Raw genomic sequence first — 19,456 nt, forward strand, 5'->3', positions numbered from 1 at the left:
CATTTTAAGAGTTTAAATTTAAATACATAAAATGTATTAAATTTTACTTAATAAATAATTAAAATTTATTAAATTTCACAATTTAAAAAATCATAAAGCCAAAAATAAACATCGCAATCAAAACTAGAAGCAATAGCTTTAAAAATTCTTTGCCATGCGTTCTTATATCTTCCCTATCCATATATATTTTAATACAAAGTCCCAGTTACCTTGTACCTCAACTGTTCAGACATGCTTTCCTCAGATTATACTTTTAGGACTTTGAAAAGTTCAGTAACTACTCATTAGAATATGCAATATTTTTAATGTTGCCTCTCTATATATTTTTACATTTATTACAATCAAAGCATACCTCTTTACAAAATAACTAGACACATTAGCCATGTAAAAAGAAGTGCACTCAGGTCACAAGCTACACTCAATCAAGCAGACAAGGAATTTTTAAAAAACATGGATGTCTTGAATCTACCTGTTTACTGTGATCAATTAGAGATATAAACATATTAGGTCTCAAACAGCTAACAGATCAAGTTTTCACAAATAATTTCTTCTGAACCTATATATTCTGGGTTGTTTCTCAAATTACAAATATATTATAAGCTTCTGTAAAAATCTATCAAGAATACACAACCTATCAAGAACAAATGGAAACACTTTATCTCAAATCCCACTTTCCCCAGGAGTCCAATACTAGCAGCTCAATGAATATATTGCTTTAAATATTTAAAAAGTGATATATAACTGTTCATACTACCTGGAACTATATAATTAAATAGATTTAACCTGGGCAGGGCCCAATGGCTCAGGCCTGTAATTCTACCACACGGGTAGGTCCAGGCGCGAAGATCGCTGGAGGTAAGGAGTTCTAAACCAACCTGAGCAAAAGCAAGACCTAGTCTAAACTGAAAAATAGAAAAAAATTAGCCGGACAATTAAAAATACATAAAAAAAACTTCGCTGTGTATTGTGATGCATGCCTGAGGTCCCAAATACTCAGGAGGTTGAGGCAAAGGATTGCTTGAGCCCAGCACTGTGAGGAGGCTCTGACCTAGTTTGACACCATGACACTCAAGCCCTGGCAATAGAGCGAGATAGTGTCTCAGAAAAAAAAGAAAAAGAAAAAAGATAGATTTATCCTACACCTCATCAATATATTCCCCATATTCTAGAGCACAATGCTAGCGCACACACAAAATAAACATTTCCTTTCTCTTCTTCAGATCCATCCTGGTCACACTATACATGGACTTTGATGTCCCGAATTCTTGACTCAACATTGGACAGTGGGCACATCCTAATAGATTAACTATACATGGGAAACATGATAGGTTTGTAGAGTTAAATTTCATAGCATTTTTCTACTATTTATCAAATCATAACAATAACATATTTGTGTAAAAGAATCAGTAACTGAAGCAAATACAAAGCAGTAAAGTAATGATAATCTTGAAAGTTTAAAGATATTTCACTGATATTTGATCTCTTGCATTCTGCTCTTTCATATATACTATTGTGTATATGTGGGCATATATGGACAGGTTGTCAGGATTTATCAGTATGAATTTTTACTTACATGATACATGTAAAATATCCTTGTAACTTGAATTGCGTCTTTCTATCATAGTTTTTTCAGGCCCTAAACCACATAAGCCTTGTCATTTCATTCAATACGCTTCAGAAAGCTGGATTTTCTGTTAAGGAGAATTTGGAAATTGCATTCCGTTAACATAAAAATTAAAAAGAATCTTTATATCTTGGATGTATGTACAAATGCACATGTTTTAAAGAAAAATACATCTTCTAATATGTTATTTTCTCAATTATATATTTGGATGATTGCTTTTTGATCTTTTTAAAATTTCAAATATAAACTTTTCTCATTTTCAACATTTCAAGACTTCAGAGCATTATTCGTAAAACTTGAAGGCAAGCCATTGGAAACATCACTCTAGAAAGTTACACACTGTTAACTGCAAGGTCAAGAACTTTCCAGATAATTCCTTTGCATCAATTCACTTTTTTGAATCCATATTATTTGTGTACAACTTGAATTAACCATGTATATAAGGAATAGTCAGTCAGACTTAATTTTTCATTTCAATTTTTTGGTATTAGCAAACTAGAATGGTTTAATCCCAAAGTTACAACATTTCCCATTTTCTTTCCTAAATCAAAGGTGTAGACAGTTCCCCTAATAAAGACTTGGAGAATGGATTTCGATCTTCCCAAAGGCTTAAGAAGACTACCTTCTATAGCTGAACGGAATCTTGAAAATAGACTCTTTTCTTCTTCCCACCCTCATCATTGCAAAAGAAATTTCAGTGATTCTCTTTAGAGCCACCTCTCTATCTTCCTGTGGACATGTAGCTGTGTGATCACTTTGGGAAGGCAGTCTCTGGACAAAGGGTATGACATGTCAAATTCTAACTAATGTAGACCAACGGACCTTTGAAACAGTGAACCAATTAACAATACTTCTCAACTGGTAGAAGCTTGTCCAATTCTACAAATCATTACACAAACAGTGATATCCATGGCTTCATTCTCAAGTGATTTGCTTAAGGTTTTGAGGAAGACTGAGGGGCATTATGAAAGAACTTACTGAATTGCAATTCACTTCAGTACTGGTGAATTTGAGACTCTATGAAATACGGAAAGGTGACTTAGCCATTTGCCACATTTCTCAATGGGTGGTTTCCCCTTTACCTTTTCAATTTGAAAAAGCTTTTGATCTGAGATGAGTGTCAAAGTTTGATCAGTATTCAGAGTCAGCAATAGTTACAGTATCTTGTGAGTGGTCCTGGTGCCATGCTTGAATTCCTGGGACTTAGCAAGGTGCTATTGCTTTGTGCTTCCATCTACTCCCTGGGCAGATGCAATGTCTTAATGAAAATCAAAATGTGTGTGAATACAACATTCTTGAGCATGAGAAATTCAAAAGATAAGGCTTCCTCTTTGTCATCCAAAGTTCTAACTCCAGATGTGGTGTACTGTCTTCATACCTCTGTTAACTAATTAGATAAAGTAGGCTGAAGAGGTCAGAGGTCATCATATACCTTCATAGGTTACTTGAGACCATTGAGACATGCTTTCTCTAGTGTTTCTAACCCCTCCTTGGCTGATCTCAACAAATAACATACTCAAGGACAGCTAGACCCAGGCAAGGATACCAGAAAGGCCAATATCCCTAGAAAACCCAAGGTCCTTGTAATATTCGCTAGACACTTACCAGCAGATGTTATAACTCCACCTGGGTAAGCAAAGTTGAGGTAGTGATCATATATTATAGAAATGCACTAGAATAACATTCCTGTATATATAAATACATATATAACCAGTATGCCTGCACATATGTAAGTATGTGTAAATATTGGTACATGTATTTATAAATTAGTGTATGCATAAGCACAATGTTTGTTGAAAATTACTGCTTCTTAAACCCTAGTAAATTTGAGTACATTTTTATTTATTTAATAAACAGTTGGAATTCCTCTTTTGTGAATTTGGTATTTAATTCCCTTAATCCTCTTGCTTTCAGTTTGAATACAAAAAAAAGAAATTGTTACACATTTTCTGTCACAGGAAGCTGACATTTGAGCATAAGACTAAATCATATTCCACTACTCTAAGAGGTCAAATGCTGACAGAGTGAGGACAGTAGAAGAGGGGCACCAGATTGCTTCTCAGTTCTGCAGTAAATCCCAAGTAATCCTAGACATACTTCCCCAAGTTGGGAACAAGAAGCACGGATTTCAGAATATTAAGCACCAAAACAATGGCCATCTCGCTACGCTTACTAGGTATCTTCACCTAGAACTCTTATACAGCGGTGACAGAGGACATTATTTGTTAAGTATGAGGAGCACTGCTAGGCTTCAAGGATCTCAGCATCCTCTGGGAGAACAACTTAGAGATAAGCACCCCTCAGGTTCCCCCTCCAACCTCACCAAGAGAATTGAGAGGGGAATAGAGCTTTTGCCTTAGGCAGGAGAAAGCAGATGGAAGTCACTGTCTTTGCTACCTTTTGGCCCACAGAATCCCTTCTGCCTTCATCATACATTTTGCCTCAATTGTACCTGCCTCTGCTCCCCCAGCACAGGGTATGGCTATTCTTTGCTTACAAGGGTGGCCACCAATGCTTTTTTCTCCTTCCTCAAGTCAAAGGGATCCAGCCTTCTGTTCTGGACGAAATCCCTCAGAAAGCATATATGCTGTTCTATCACCTCGAAATAACCTGTTTTGTGCACTGTGATGCTGCTACCACAAGAAGACCAAATACTATCACTCCAGAACAAGGTGAACTGACATTTACCATGCTCTGAGGGGCAGGAACCGGAAACCAGAGGTCACGTGACCTGCCATGGTCTCTGGGAGGTGTCCTCAACCGAAGCCCCACCCAACAACTTCCTGTGCCTGGACTCAGTTCGGCCCCTCAATAACAATCGCTGATACCTTTACATTGCCTTTGTCATACCAGCATTAATCCTATATCCAGACCTGGAAGAATAATAACTAAAGAGAAGCCAGAGTGGCCCAGTTGCATGCCAGGGCCTACTCAGTGTCTCTGCTGAAAGAAACCTTCGAAATCCAAAGTTCTCAAAGGGATGAAGCAATATGGCATGCTGTGTTTGAAAACTATTTCCGCACGATGGCAGTAGCACTCCATATATGATAACAAGTTCTGCTCCCTAGGCCCTCTTCTCCCGCCCGTTCTGTCCGAAAAAACGCCATCAAGACATAAAAGAACCAGGAAATGTAGCCTTACATTTTTCCCCTCTTCAGGAAACTTAATAAGGCTGTGGCACTTTTGCCTTTGGTTTCTATCTAAAACTCAACTGAGGCCTAAATCAACTCTTATCAGGCCTATTCTTCATTTAAGAATTAAATTTCCAAAGGGCCTTGCCTTACGAATTTTGGTCTTGTTTATTCAGCATTACACTTCTAGCATTTACCCAGGTTATCAAGTTGTCTGCTTCTGTGGTGCAAGTCTGAAGAATCTAAGCCTAAACAAAAAAAGAAAATGCTGAAAAACTCAAGGCTTGGAGGACATCACTAAATACCAATACTCATGTCCTTGCCTAGCTCATCCATCTCTTAGGCTCCCAATAAATTCCACATTTTCTGGATAAAGATCTCAGCGGGTAAGTATTGAATTGTTGGCAGCCATAGCTAGAGTCTTAAGAGAAGCACCAACAGGGTTCTCATCACTATATATGCCATACAATACCCTACATGGCAGGATACATAATTCCAATCAGAGGATAGTCAAGAGTTATGTCTTGTTATTTCATTTACCATTAAAAGACAAGCATTTTCTCATGTCATTAAATGACCTTTCATTGCTTCCTATGACTATTGGGTATTTACTGGGGTGGTTGGGGATAGGGTTTGTATTATCATTTATCTCTTAAGAAATAAGCCTCAAAACCATTTTCTCATTAGTGACTAAGACAGAATGTTTGCCAAGGATTGGGAAATAACCATGCACTGATAAACAGTAAAGCACTGTCTTAAAAACTATTAAGACCACTGATAACATTTTGGATTACATCCTTCCACTCCTTTCAATCCACACAAAATGTTATATTTATTACCATATACAACAATAAATTTATATTAAATTTAATATATAAAATTACAAATATTAAAATTGGATGTATGTAAATTATAGGTTGCATAAGAAATAGTCTCACCTGATTTTTGAGCAACATGACAATATTATGTAAAATTGTTAAGTATTCATTTTGACTAAATTATGAAAAATGCTTTGTATTACGCCATTTATTATATATTTTCCATGTAGTATATTTAATATACTACACATTGTTTACACATGTACGAGCACATTTATTTCACTGTAATTACATTTTGACTCATACTGGGTGTAGATTTATACAAAGTCTTCTGTACCACCTCATGTAAATTGCATACTCCCATATCAACATATGCTGTCCCTAGCTGGAAATTTCTCTATACTGTATTCTAGAAAGGAGTTTCTCCTCTAAGGAATTACAAAAGTAACACTTGCTGTTGGCAACCTTTTCACATGTTAAGAATTTGAATTCCTAAAATTTATTAAATTTTATTAAGTAAATAATTAAAATTTATTGATTTTCACAAAGTAAAAAGCCATAAAGCCAAAAATAAATATTTCGATCAAAACTAGAAGAAATAACTTGTAAAATACTTTGCGATACATTCTTATATCTTTCCTATCCATATATATTTTTTACATAAAGTCCTGGTTGCCTTGTACCTAAAGTGTACAGACATGCGTTCCTCACATTATAATTTGAGGTCTTTGAAAAGATCATTTACTACTCCTTAGAATATTCAATATTTTTAATGTTGCCTCTCTCTATATTTTTACAATTCTTAGAATTAAAGCACACCTGTTTACAAAATAACCAGACACATTAGCCATGTTTAAAGAAGTGCACTGAGGTCACAAGGTACACTCAAATCAAGCACACAAGGGTTTTTGAAAAATACACGTGTCTTGAATCCACCTCTTTTCTGTGATCAATTAGAGATATAAATATATTAGTTCTCAAACAGCCAACAGATCAAGTTTTCACCAATAATTTCTTCTGCACCTGTCTTTGAAAGAAGCTGTGGGTTCTTTCTCAAATCACACATATATTATCAGCTTCTTAAAAAAATCTACCAAGAATACACACCTATCAAGAACAAATGGAGGGCGGGCGCGATGGCTCACGCCTGTAATCCTAGCACTCTGGGAGGCTGAGGCGGGCAGATCGCTGGAGGTAAGGAGTTCAAAACCAGCCTGAGCAAGAGAAAGACCCTGTCTCTACTATAAAGAAATTAATTGGCCAATTAATATATATAGAAAAAAATTAGCCAGGCATGAGGGCGCATGCCTGTAGTCCCAGCTACTTGGGAGGCTGAGGCAGCAGGATTGCTTGAGCCAGGAGTTTGAGGTTGCTGTGAGCTAGGCTGAAGCCAGGGCACTCACTCTAGCCTGGTCAACAAAGCGAGACTCTGTCTCAGAAAAAAAAAAAAAAGAACAAATGGAAACACTTTATCTCAAATCCCACTTTCCCCAGGAGTCCAATATTAGCAGCTTAATGAATATATTGGTTTAAATATTATAAATGTGATATACAACTGTTTATACTAACTGATGCTATTTAAATAAATAGATTTAGCCAAGGAAAGATGAGGTGGCTCAGGCCTGTAATTCTAGCACTCTGGGAGGCCAAGGCCGGAGTCTGAAACCAACCTGAGCAAGAGCGAGACCCCCTCTCTACTAAAAAATAGAAAGAAATTAGCCAGATAATTAAAAATATATAGAAAAAACAGTTAGCCGGGAATGCTGGTACATACCTATACTCGGAGCTACCTAGGTGGCTGAGGCAAAAGGATTGCTTGAGCCCAGCAGTTTGAGGTTGTTGTGAGCTAGGCTGAAGCCATGGCATTCTAGCCTGGGCAACAGAGTGAGATTTTGTCTAAAAAAAAAAAAAAAAACAAAAAGGAAAAAATAAATTTAGCCTACATCTCATATTCCTACATCCCCATATTCCAGAGCACAATGCTAATGCACACACAGAGTAAACATTTCCATTTCTCTTCTTCAGCTCCATCCTGGTCACACTATACATGGAGTTTGATGCCCTGAATTCTTGACACAACATTGGACAGGGGGCACTTCCTATAGGATTAATATACATGGGGAATATGATATAGTTTTTTAGGGTTAAATTTCACAGAATTCTTCAACTGTTAATCAAATCATAAGAATAACATATATCTGGAAAAGAATCAGTAAATGGAGCAAATACCTAGAAGTAAAGTAATCATAATCTTGAAAGTTTGATAGTTCACTGATGTTTGATCTCTTGCATTCGGCTCTTTTGTATTTACTATTTAATCGTGTATGTGTGGGCATATGTGGACAGGTTGTCAGGATTTATCAGTATTAATTTTTACTTACAGGATACATGTAAAATATCCTTGTAACTTGAGTTGCTTCTTTCTATCATAGTTTTATCAGGTTCTAAACCACATAAGCCTTGTCATGTCATTCAATATGCTTCAGAAAGCGGGATTTTCTGTTAAGGAGAATTTGGAAATAGCATTGTGTTTGCATAAAAATTAAAATAATCTTAATATCTTGCATAATTGTAGAAATGCACATGTTTTAAGAAAAATACATCTTGTAATATGTTATTTGCTCAATTTTATATTGTGATGATGTTTGTTTCTTGATCTTTTTTAATTTCAAATGTCAGCTTTTCTCATTTTCGACATTTCCAGACTTCAGACAATTATAAGTAAAACTTGAAGGCAAGCCATTGGAAATATCACTCTAGAAAGTTACACACTATTAATTACAAAGTTTGAACTTTCCAGATAATTCCTTCATGCCTATTCACTCTTCTGAATCCATATTTTTATGGGTACAACTTGAATTAACCATGTATGTAAGAGACAAATAATGTCAGACTTAATTTTTCCTTTCAATTTTTTGGTATTAGCCAACTAGAATGGTTTAATCCCAAAGTTACAACATTTTGCATTTTCTTCCCTAAATCAAAGGTGTAGGCAGTTCCCCTAATAAGGACTTGGAGAATGGATTTCAATCTTTCCAAAGGCTTAAAAAGACTACCTGCTATATAGCTGAAGGGAATCTGGAAAATGGACCCTTTTCTTCTTCCCACCCTCACCCTTACAAAAGAAATTTCAATGGTCCTCTTTAGCCCCACCTCTCTACTTTCCTGTGGAAGTGTAACTGTGTGATCACTTTGGGAAGGCAGTCTCTGAACAAAGTGTATGACACATCAAATGTTAACTGATGTTGTCCAACTGACTTGTCAAAAGGTGAACCAATTTCCCAATTGTGAAACATTTTCTGTCACAGGAAGCTCACATCTAAGCACGAGACTAAATCATCTTTCACTACTCTAACAAGCCAAGTGCTGACAGAGTGAGGACAGTAGAAGAGGGGAACCAGAACAGTTCTCACTTTTGCAGCAATTCTCAAGTAATCCTAGAAATATTCACCAAGTTGGGAATAAGAAGCACGGATTTGACAATATTTAGCACCAACACAATGGCCATCTTGTCAGGCTTACTAGATATTTTTCACCTGGAACTCTTATACAGCGTTGACAGAGGAGAACAATTGTTAAGTATGAGGAGTACTGCTAGGCTTCAAGGACCTAAGCATCCTCTGGGAGAACCAAGGAAGAGATAAGCACCCCTCACCCTCCTCCTCCCACCTCACCAAGAGAACTGAGAGAGGAGTAGGGCCTTTGCCTTAGGCAGGAGAAAGCAGATGCAAGTCACTGTCTTTGCTACCTCTGGGCCCAGAGAAGCTGATCTGACCTTCCTCATAATTTTTTGTGTCCTTTGTGTCTGCCTCTGCTCCCCTAGGAAATGATATGACTCTTCTTGGCTTAGTAGGGTGACCGCCAATGCTTCTCCATTTGTTCTCCTTGCTCAAGGCAACGGGGTCCAGACTTTTGTTGTATACGAAATCCCCCAGAAAGCACATGTGCTGTTCTATCACCTCAAAATATGCTTTTTTTGTTTATAACTTTTTTAAAATTTCAGAATATTATGGGGGTACAAATTTTATGGTTTCAAATAATGCCCTTTCCCCCCGTGCCCCAACAAGTCTGAGTTTCCAGCTTGACCATCCCCAAGATAGTGCACATCTCACTCATTATGTATGTATATACCTGCCCCCTCCCCTCTCCCATCTGCCCAATACCCTATTACTGTAGTTCTTATGTGTCCACTTAGGTGCTGCTCATTTAATGCTCATTTAATACCAGTTTGCTGGTGAGTATATGTGGTGCTTGCTTTTCCATTCTTGGGATACTTTACTTAGTAGTATGGGTTCCAGCTCTAACCAGGAAAATACAAGATGTCCTATATCACCATTGTTTCTTAGAGCTGAATAGTACTCCATGGTATACATATACCACATTTTACTAATCTACTCTTCAATTGATGGGCACTTTGGCTGTTTCTACAGCCTTGCAATTATGAATTGTGCTGCTATAAACATTCGAGTGCAGGTGGTCCATTTGTAGAGTGTCATTAGGTCTTTTTGGTTGATGCCCTGTAATGGGATTGCTGGCTCAAATGATAGATCCGCTTGTATCGCTTTAAGGTATCTCCATATTGCTTTCCACAGAGGTTGAACTAGTTTCCAGTCCCACCAGCAGTGTAGGAGTGTTCCTCTCTCTCTGCATCCACGCCAGCATTTGTTTTTTCAGGACTCTTTGATAAAGGCCATTCTCACTGGAGTTAAGTGAAATCTCATTGTGGTTTTGATTTGCGTTTCCCTGATTATTAGAGATGTAGAACATTTTTTCATGTTTGTTGGCCATTCTTCTGTCTGCTTTAGAAAAGTTTCTGTTCAAGTCCTTTGCCCACTTCTTGATAAGGTTGTTTGATTTTTTTCTTGCTGATTTTCGTGAGTTCTAAGTATATTCTAGTTATCAGCCCCTTATCAGATGTGTAGGATCCAAAAATTTTCTCCCATTGTGTAGGTTGTCTATTTTCATGAATATTTCTTTTGCTGTGCAGAAGCTTTTTTGTGTATACTACACAAACTAATCTACAGATTCAATGCAATATCTATTAAAATCCCGTAATCATTCTTCAGAAATATAGAAAAGATAATTTTATACTTCATTTGGAACCAAAGAAGACCCCGCATATCAAAAGCAATTCTAGGCAACAAAAACAAAATGGGAAGTATTAATATGCCAGATATCAACCTATACTACAAAGCTGTAGTAATTAAATCAATCTGGTATAGTAACAAAAATAGGAATATTGACCAGTGGAACAGATCTGAGAATCCTGATATAAAACCACCCTCATATAGCCATGTAATCTTTGACAAAGCAGACAAAAACATACACTGGGTAAAAGAATCCCTGTTCAATAAATGGTGCTGGGAAAACTGGATAGCCACTTATAGAAGGCTAAAGCAGGACCCACACCTTTCTCACAAAAATCAACTCACGCAGGATAACAGACTTAAACCTTAGGTATGAAACTATTAGAATTCTAGAGGAATATCTTGGAAATACTCTCCTAGACATCCGCCTAGGCAAAGAATTTATGAAGAATACCCCAAAGGCAATCACAGCAGCAATAAAAATAATAAATAAATGGGACATGATCAAACTAAAATATGCTTTTCTGTGCATACAGTGACGCTGCTACCACAAGAAGCCCAGGTTCTATGACACCAAAACAAGGTAAACTGGCCTGTACATTCCTCTGAGGGACAGATAGGAGATGAGGGGCCACATGTCCTTCCCTAGGCTATGGGAGGTTTCCTCAACCAAAGTCCCACCCAAGAACGTCATGTACCTGGAATCCTTTCTGCCCCTCAATAACAATCGCTGATATGTGGACATCGCCTTTGTCATACCAGCATTAATCCTGTACCGAGAGCTCCTGGAATATCTGAAGAGAAGCCAGAGAGGCCCAGTTCCAGGCCAGAGCCTACTCAGCCTCTCCACTGAAGGACCCTTATAAACCGAAAGTCCTTAGGGGTATGAGGTAATATAGCATACAGTGTTTGAAAACTATTTCCGCACGATGGCAGTAGTGCTCCATGAATTATAACAAGTTCTGCTCCTTGGCCCTCCTCTCCCGCCCATCCTGTCTGAAAAAACGCCATCAAGACATAGAAGAACCAGGAAATATGGTAGCCTTCCATTTTGCCCAGCTTCAGGAAACTTCATCAGGCTGCTGCACTTTTGCCTTTGGTTTCCATCTAAAACTTAATTTAGGCCTAAATCCACCACTCTTATCAGGCGTATTCTTTATTTGAGAATTAAATTTCCAAAAGGCCTTGCCTTACCAGTTTTGTTCTTCTTCATTCAATGTTAAACTTCCAGCATTTACCCAGGTTATCAAGTTGTCTATTTCTGAGGTGCAAGTCTCCAGAACGCAGGCCTAAACAGAAAAAGAAAATGCTGAAAACTCAAAGCTAGCAGGACATCCCTAAATTTCAATACACATTTCCTTGCCAGGCTCATCCATCTCTCAGGCTCCCAATAAATTCCACATTTTCTGGATAAAGACCTCAGCGGTAAATGTTGAATTATGGAAGCCATGGCTAGAGTCTCAAGAGAAGCACCCAGAGAGTTCTAATTACTGTACATGCCATACAGTGCCCTACATGGCAGGATATATAATTCCTATCAGAGGAATACTCAAGAGTTATGTCTTGTTATTTCATTTACCATTGAAAGACAAGAATTTGCTCATGTCATTAAATGACCTTCGATTGCTTCCTATGACTATGGGATATTTGTGTGGGGGAGTGGTTCAGAACTGGATGTGCATTATCATTTATATCTTAAGAAATAAGCCTTAGGCCGGGCGTGGTGGCTCACGCTTGTAATCCTAGCACTCTGGGAGGCCGAGGCAGGCGGATTGCTCAAGGTCAGGAGTTCAAAACCAGCCTGAGCGAGACCCTGTCTCTACTATAAAAATAGAAAGAAATTAATTGGCCAACAAATATATATATATAAAATTAGCCGGGCATGGTGGCGCGTGCCTGTAGTCCCAGCTACTCGGGAGGCTGAGGCAGGAGGATTGCTTGAGCCCAGGAGTTTGAGGTTGCTGTGAGCTAGGCTGACGCCATGGCACTCACTCTAGCCTGGGCAACAAAGCGAGACTCTGTCTCAAAAAAAAAAAAAAAAAAAAAAGAAATAAGCCTTAAAACCATTTTCTCAATAGTAACTAAGACAGAATGTTTCCTAAGGATTTGGAATAACAATGCACTGTAAAACAGTAAAGCACTGTCATAAAACCTATTATGACCTATTAGATTACGTTCCTCCACTCCTTTCAATACACAAAAAATGTTATATTTATATCCATATACAACAATAAATTTATATTAAATTTAATATATAAAATTATATATATTAAAATTGAATGTTTGTACATTATAGTTTGCATAGAAACTGCCATGCCTGATTTTGGGGTAATTTGATAATATTATATAAAATTGTTAAGTATTCATTTTTCCTAATCATGAAAAATGCTTTCTATTGCCCATTTGTTATATATTTTACATGTAGTATATATAATATGCTACACATAGTATACACATGTATGTGCATATTTATTTCAATTTAATTACGTTTTGACTCATACTGGGTATAGATTTATACAAAGTGTTCTGTACCACCTTATGTAAATTACATGGTCCAATATCAAAATATATTTTCCCTTAGCTGGAAATATCTTTATACTGTATTCTGGAAAGGATTTTCTCTTCCAAGTAATTACAAAAGTAACACTTGCTGTTGGCAACCTTTCCTTTTCACATTTTAAGAATTTGAATCCTAAAAATTTATTAAATTTTATTTAATAAATAAGCTAAATTAAATATATAAATAAAATTAAAGTTTTAAAATTTTTTAAATAAAAATTAAAGGAGTTTTCTTGGAAGGAATTACAAAAGTAACATTTGCTATTGGCAAACTTTTGACATTTGAAGAATTTAAATTCTTAAAATATATTAAATTTTATTTAATAAATAAAGTAAATTAAATAAATCAATAAAAAATAATTTAATAAATATTTATTTAATAAAATTTATTAAATTTCATGACTTAAAAATTATAAAGACAAAATTAATATCTCAATGGCAACTAGAAGAAGTAAATTGTAAAATTCCTTGCCATACATTCATACATCTTCCCTATTCATATATAATTTTAACATGAAGTCCCAGTTGCCTTGTACTTCAAGGATTCAGACATGCTTTCCTCACATTATAGTTTGAGGTCTTTGAAAAGATCATTAACTACTCCTTAGAATATGCAATATTTATAATGTTGCCTCCCTCTCTATTTTTACATTTCTTAGAATTAAAGCATACCTGTTTACAAAATAACCAGACACATTAGCCATACATAAAGAGGTACACTGAGGTCACAAGTTACACTCAATCAAGCAGACAAGGGTTTTTGAAAAACACAGTTGTCTTGAATCCACCTGTTTTCTGTGATCAATTAGAGATATAAACACATTAGGTCTCAAATAGCCAAGAGATCAAGTTTTCACCAATAATTTCTTCTGCACCTATTTGTTCTTAGTTGTTTTTCAAATTACAAATATATTATCAGCTTCTTGAAAAATCTATCAAGAATACACAACATATCAAGAACAAAAGGAAACATTTTATCTCAAATTCCATTTTCTACAGGAGTCCAATATTAGCAGCTGAATGAATATATTGGTTTAAATATTATGAAAGTGATATACAACTGTTCATAGTAAGTGATGCTATTTACTAAATAGATTCAGCCTAGGAAGGGTGAGGTGGCTCAAGCCTGTAATCCTAGCACTCTTGGAGGCCTAGGCGGGAAAATCACTGGAGGTCAGGAGTTCAAAACCAACTTGAGCAAAAGTGAGACCCCGTCTCTACTAAAAAATAGAAGAAATTAGCCGGACATTTAAATATATAGAGAAAAAAAAATTACCTAGACATGGTGGTGCATGCCTGTAGTTACAGCTACTCAGGAGGCTGAAGCAAAAGGACTGCTTGAGCCCAGCAGTTTCAGGTTGCTGTGAGCAAGCCTGACACCATGGCACTCTAGACCGGGCAACAGAATGAGAGTCTGTCTAAAAAGAAAAGAAAAAAATAGATTTAGTCTACATCTCATCAATATATTCCCAATATTCCTGAGCACAATGCTAACGCACACACAAAATAAACATTTCCATTTCTTTTCTTCAGATCCATCCTGGTCTTACTATACATGGACTTTGATTCCCTGAATTCTTGACTCAACATTGGACAGTTGGCACTTCCCAATATGATTAACTATACATGGGGAACATGATAGTTTTTTAGGGTTAAATTTCATAGCATTCTTCTACTGTTAATGAAATCATAAGAATAACATATATCTGGAAAAGAATCAGTAAATGGAGCAAATACAGAGCAGTAAAGTAATGAAAATCTTTAGAAGTTTAATAGATAATTCACTGATGTTCCATCTCTTGCATTCTGCTCTTTCATAATTACTATTTAATTGTGCAGGTGTGAGCATATGTGGACAGGTAGTCAGGATTTATTGGTATGAATTTTTACTTACATAATACATGTAAAATATCCTTGTAATTTCAGTTGCTTTTTAAAATATCCTTTTAACTTCAGGGAATTTTAACCTTAGGGAATTTTATTCCCTAAATAAAAGTTGTGGACAGTTCCCCTAATAGAGACTTGGAGAATGGATTTCAATCTTTCCAAAGGCTTAAAAAGACTACCTGCTAGAGATTAAAGGAATCTGGAAAATGGACCCTTTTCTTCTTCCCACCTTAAACCTTGCAAAAGAAGTTTCAATGATCCTCTTTAGCCCCACCTCTCTACTTTCCTGTGGAAGTGTAGCTGTGTGATCACTTTGGGAAGGCAGTCTCTGGACAAAGGGTATGTATGTCAAATGTTAACTGATGGTGACCAACTGACCTTTGAAAAGGCGAACCAATTAATAATACTTCTCACCTGGTAGGAGTCTGTCCAATTCTACAAATCATTACACAAACAGTGATCTCAATGGCTTCATTCTCAAGTGTCTTGCTCAAGTTTATGATGATGAGTGAGGGGCATTATGGAAGAACTTACTGAATTGCAATTCACTTCAGTACTGGTGAATTTGAGATTCTCTAATAATACAGAGAGGTGACTAGGCCATTTGTCACATTTATGGCTGGGTAGTTTTCCTTTTAACTTTTCATTTTGAAATAGCTTTTGATCTGACATGAGTGTCATAGTTTGGACAGTATTTAGGGTTAGCAATAGTTACAGTATATTGCGAATGGTCCTGGTGCATTCTTGAATTCCTGGGACTTAGCAAGGTGCTACTGCTTTGTGCTTCCATCAACTCCATGGCCAGATGCAATCTCTTAATGAAAATCAAAATGTGCCTGAATACAACATTCTAGAGCATGAGAAGTTCTAAGGCTCCGGCTACCTCTTTGTCACCCAAATTTCTAACTCCAGATGTGATACACTGTCTTCGTACATCTGGTTTCCCTAGTCTAGCATATGGTCAAGTTAAATTATTACCGCACAACAGGCAGTTTACCTCATCTGATACAAGGTTTCCCTCTGTCACCTGCTTAGCTGAAGTCACCTGAAGAGGTCAGAGGTCATCGTATACACCTTCATAGGTTACTTGAGACCATTGACACATGCTTTCTCCAGTGTCTCCAACCTCTCCTTGGCTGATCTCAACCAATAACATCCTCAAGGACAGCTAGACCTAGCAAGGACACCTGAAGAGCCAATTACCGGAAGCGAAGGACCGGAAGCCCCTTGGACGTTGTAATATTTACTAGACACTTACTGGCAAGAGTTATAACTCCACCTGGGTAAGCAGAATTCAGGTGGTGATCATATATTACAGAAGTGCACTAGAATAACATTCCTTATATATAAATACATATATAACCAGTATGCATGAACAGATATAAGTATGTGCAAATATTGGTACATGTATTTATAAACTAGTGTATACAGAAGCACAATGTTTGTTGACAATTACTGCTTAAACACTAGTATATTTGAGTTCTTTTTCATTTATTTAATAAACAGTTGGAATTCTTCTTTTGTGAATTGGGTATTTAATTCCTTCACTCATCCTGTCTCTGGTTTCAATACAACAGAAACCAACTGTAAAACATTCTCTGTCACAGGAAGCTCACATCTAAGCACAAGACTAAATCAACTTCCACTACTCTAAGAGGTAGAATGCTGACAGAGTGAGGATATAGTAGAGGGGCACCAGAACTGTTCTTAATTTTCCAGTAAATCTCAAGTAATCCTAGACATACTTCCCCAAGTTGGGAACAAGAAGCACAGATTTGAGAATATTCGGCACCAACACAATGGCAATCATATCAGGCTTACTAGATATCTTCACCTAGAACTTTTATACAGTGGAGACAGAGGAGAACAATTGTTAAATATGAGGAGCACTGCTAGGCTTCAAGGACCTCAGCATCCTCTGGGACAACAACTGAGAGATAAGAACCCCTCACCCTCCTCCTCCAACCTCACCAAGAGAATTGAGAAGGGAATAGAGCTTTTGCCTTAGGCAGGTGAAAGCAGATGCAAGTCACTGTCTTTGATGCCTTGTGGCCCAGAGAATCCCTTCTGGCCTTCCTCATATTTTTTGCCTCCTTTGTGCCTGCCTCTGCTCCCCCTGCACATGATATAGCTCTTCTTGGCTTAGTAGGGTAGCCGCCAATGCTTCTCCATTTGTTTGCCTTCCTCAAGGCAACGGGATCCAGCCTTTTGTGGTGTATGAAATCCCCCAACAAGCACATGTGCTGTTCTATCACCTCGAAATAACCTGTCTTGTGCAGTGTGGTGCTCCTCCCACAAGAAGCCCAGGTTCTATGGGTGCAGAACAAGGTGAACTGGCCTGTACCATCCTCTGAGGGACATGGACAGGAGACAGGGGCCACAAGTCCTGCCCTGGGCTCTGGGAGGTTCCCTCAACCAAAGCCCCATCCAACAACTTCCTGTGCCTGGACTCCATTCCACCGTTCAATAATAATCTCTGATACCTGGACATCACCTTTGTTACACCAGCATTAATTCTGTACCCAGAGCTCCTGGAATAACTCAAGAGAAGGCACAGAGGCCCGCCTTGGGTCCAGGGCCTACTCAGACTCTCCACTGAAGGACCCTTACAAACCGAAAGTCCTCAGGGGTATGAAGCAATATGGCATACAGTGTTTGAAAACTATTTCCGCACGATGGCAGTAGTGCTCCATCTATGATAACAAGTACTGCTCCCTAGGCCCTCTTCTCCTGCCTGTCCTGTCTGAATAAATGCCATCAAGACATAGAAGTGCCAGGAAATATGGTAGCCTTACATTTTTCCCAGCTTGAGGAATCTTGATCAGGCTGCTGAACTTTTGCCTTTGGTTTCCATCTAAAACTTAACTGAGGCCTAAATCCACCACTCTTATTAAGCCTATTTTTTATTTAAGAATTAAATTTCCTAAAGGCCTTACCTTACCAGGCTTGCTCTTGTTCATTCAGCATTACATTTCTAGCATTTTCCCAAGTTATTGTCAAGGGAAAAAAGCCAAACTCTGTCAAATAATTTTAAAGAGATTTATTCTGAGCCAAATGTGAAGACCATGACCTGGAGCCACTGCTAAGAGGCCTTGGGCAAGTGGACTGGATGTGGCTGTGTTACAGTTTCGTTTTTATACATTTCAGGAACATGGGAGTTACAGATAAAATCATCAATCAATACGTGGGAGGCATACATTGGTTTTGCCCCAAAAGGTGACACATCTGGAAGGAGGGGCTTACAGGTTATATATAGGTAGGTTTAAAGATTCTTTGGCTAGTAATTGGTTAAAGACAAGAAGCTTTGTCTAAAGGCTTGGAATGTTTTAACATAAGGAGTTAAGCCACAGGACATAGATTTGTTGTGTAAACTGAAGACCTGCAGATTTGTCTTACATATCCTTAGGCCTTTAATGGGTTACAAAGGAAGTCCCTAACAAGGGAGGGGGGCATAAGGCATGTCTGACCTCCTTCCACCTGGCAGACAATTAAATTTTAGGATATTCCTTTTGCCAGGAGGGGGTCCATTCAGTCAGCTGGTGGTAGGGTGAGGCTTAAAATTTTAGTTTCACAATTCCCCCCTTTGGCCAAGATCTGTCAGAGGCAGAATCTATGGCCAAACTTTTATTTTGTCCCATCCCTTGCCAGGGTGGTGTGGCTACCAGGACTGGGTCCATCTGGTCCATCTAGTCCCTGGGTGGGACCCTTGTGGCCAAGAGGACTGAAGAGCCAAACTGGGGCTTACAGCCAATTAAATAAGGCAAACAGGACTGGACGTAGACAGGCACTCATTAGTACTCTAAAATTTTTAGATGACATAAGAGTAAAATGCAAAATATCAAAGCAGAGCTACAAAACTAATTTACCTACAAGTATTGAGGTACTATATTCTTGGGCTTAGTGGTAGTCTTATAGCAAATATAAGCATCATTAACATTTATGCTAAGGGAATTTAGTAATTTATAGTAAGGTGGCTGATAAATTACTCATTATATTTTCTTTTGTATAAATCTGTAACTGACAAAAACTCAGTAAGTTCTAAGTCTATAAGAAGCAGGAAAAAAAACTTTTATGATTGGGATGGATATCTGCAGCATGTGTTAAAAGACAAAGTATTTTAGTATTTCTTTAGGCTTCCATATACTACTCTCCTTGGTCTGGAGGGTCTAAACTAATTCCATCCCTCAGAATTGGCCCTTACAATCTGGCAGGACTCCTCTTCCGTGATATTCCCTGGACTTAGAGGCAGGATATTTGAACAGGGCTTTGACAGATTCCATAGTTTTAAGGTCCCAGAGATCAGGTAAACTTGCTAATTACTTAAAATTTGTCAGGACTCTGGAAAACAAA

The 19,456-nt window shown here is 37.6% G+C and overlaps 1 long non-coding RNA gene across 14 annotated transcripts in view; it reads right to left on the minus strand.

Moving 5' to 3' along the window:
* Positions 1 to 19,456, minus strand: part of LOC105871432 (uncharacterized) — a 175,555-nt gene that overhangs the window by 137,774 nt on the left and 18,325 nt on the right. For 12 of the 14 annotated variants that reach the window (XR_012915980.1, XR_012915982.1, XR_012915981.1 and 9 more), the window contains exons 3-5: positions 19,308 to 19,444; positions 14,496 to 14,637; positions 11,855 to 11,949 (exon numbers count right to left, since the gene is read on the minus strand). This is a non-coding gene — a long non-coding RNA (uncharacterized LOC105871432). Of the gene's footprint in view, positions 1 to 1,573; positions 1,692 to 11,854; positions 11,950 to 14,495; positions 14,638 to 19,307; positions 19,445 to 19,456 lie in introns of all 14 variants that reach the window. The other 2 variants (XR_012915972.1, XR_012915978.1) reach the window with 2 other exon arrangements.

The sequence above is a fragment of the Microcebus murinus genome, chromosome X, assembly GCF_040939455.1.
Source record: "Microcebus murinus isolate Inina chromosome X, M.murinus_Inina_mat1.0, whole genome shotgun sequence".
In the NCBI taxonomy this organism is placed as follows: domain Eukaryota; kingdom Metazoa; phylum Chordata; class Mammalia; order Primates; family Cheirogaleidae; genus Microcebus; species Microcebus murinus.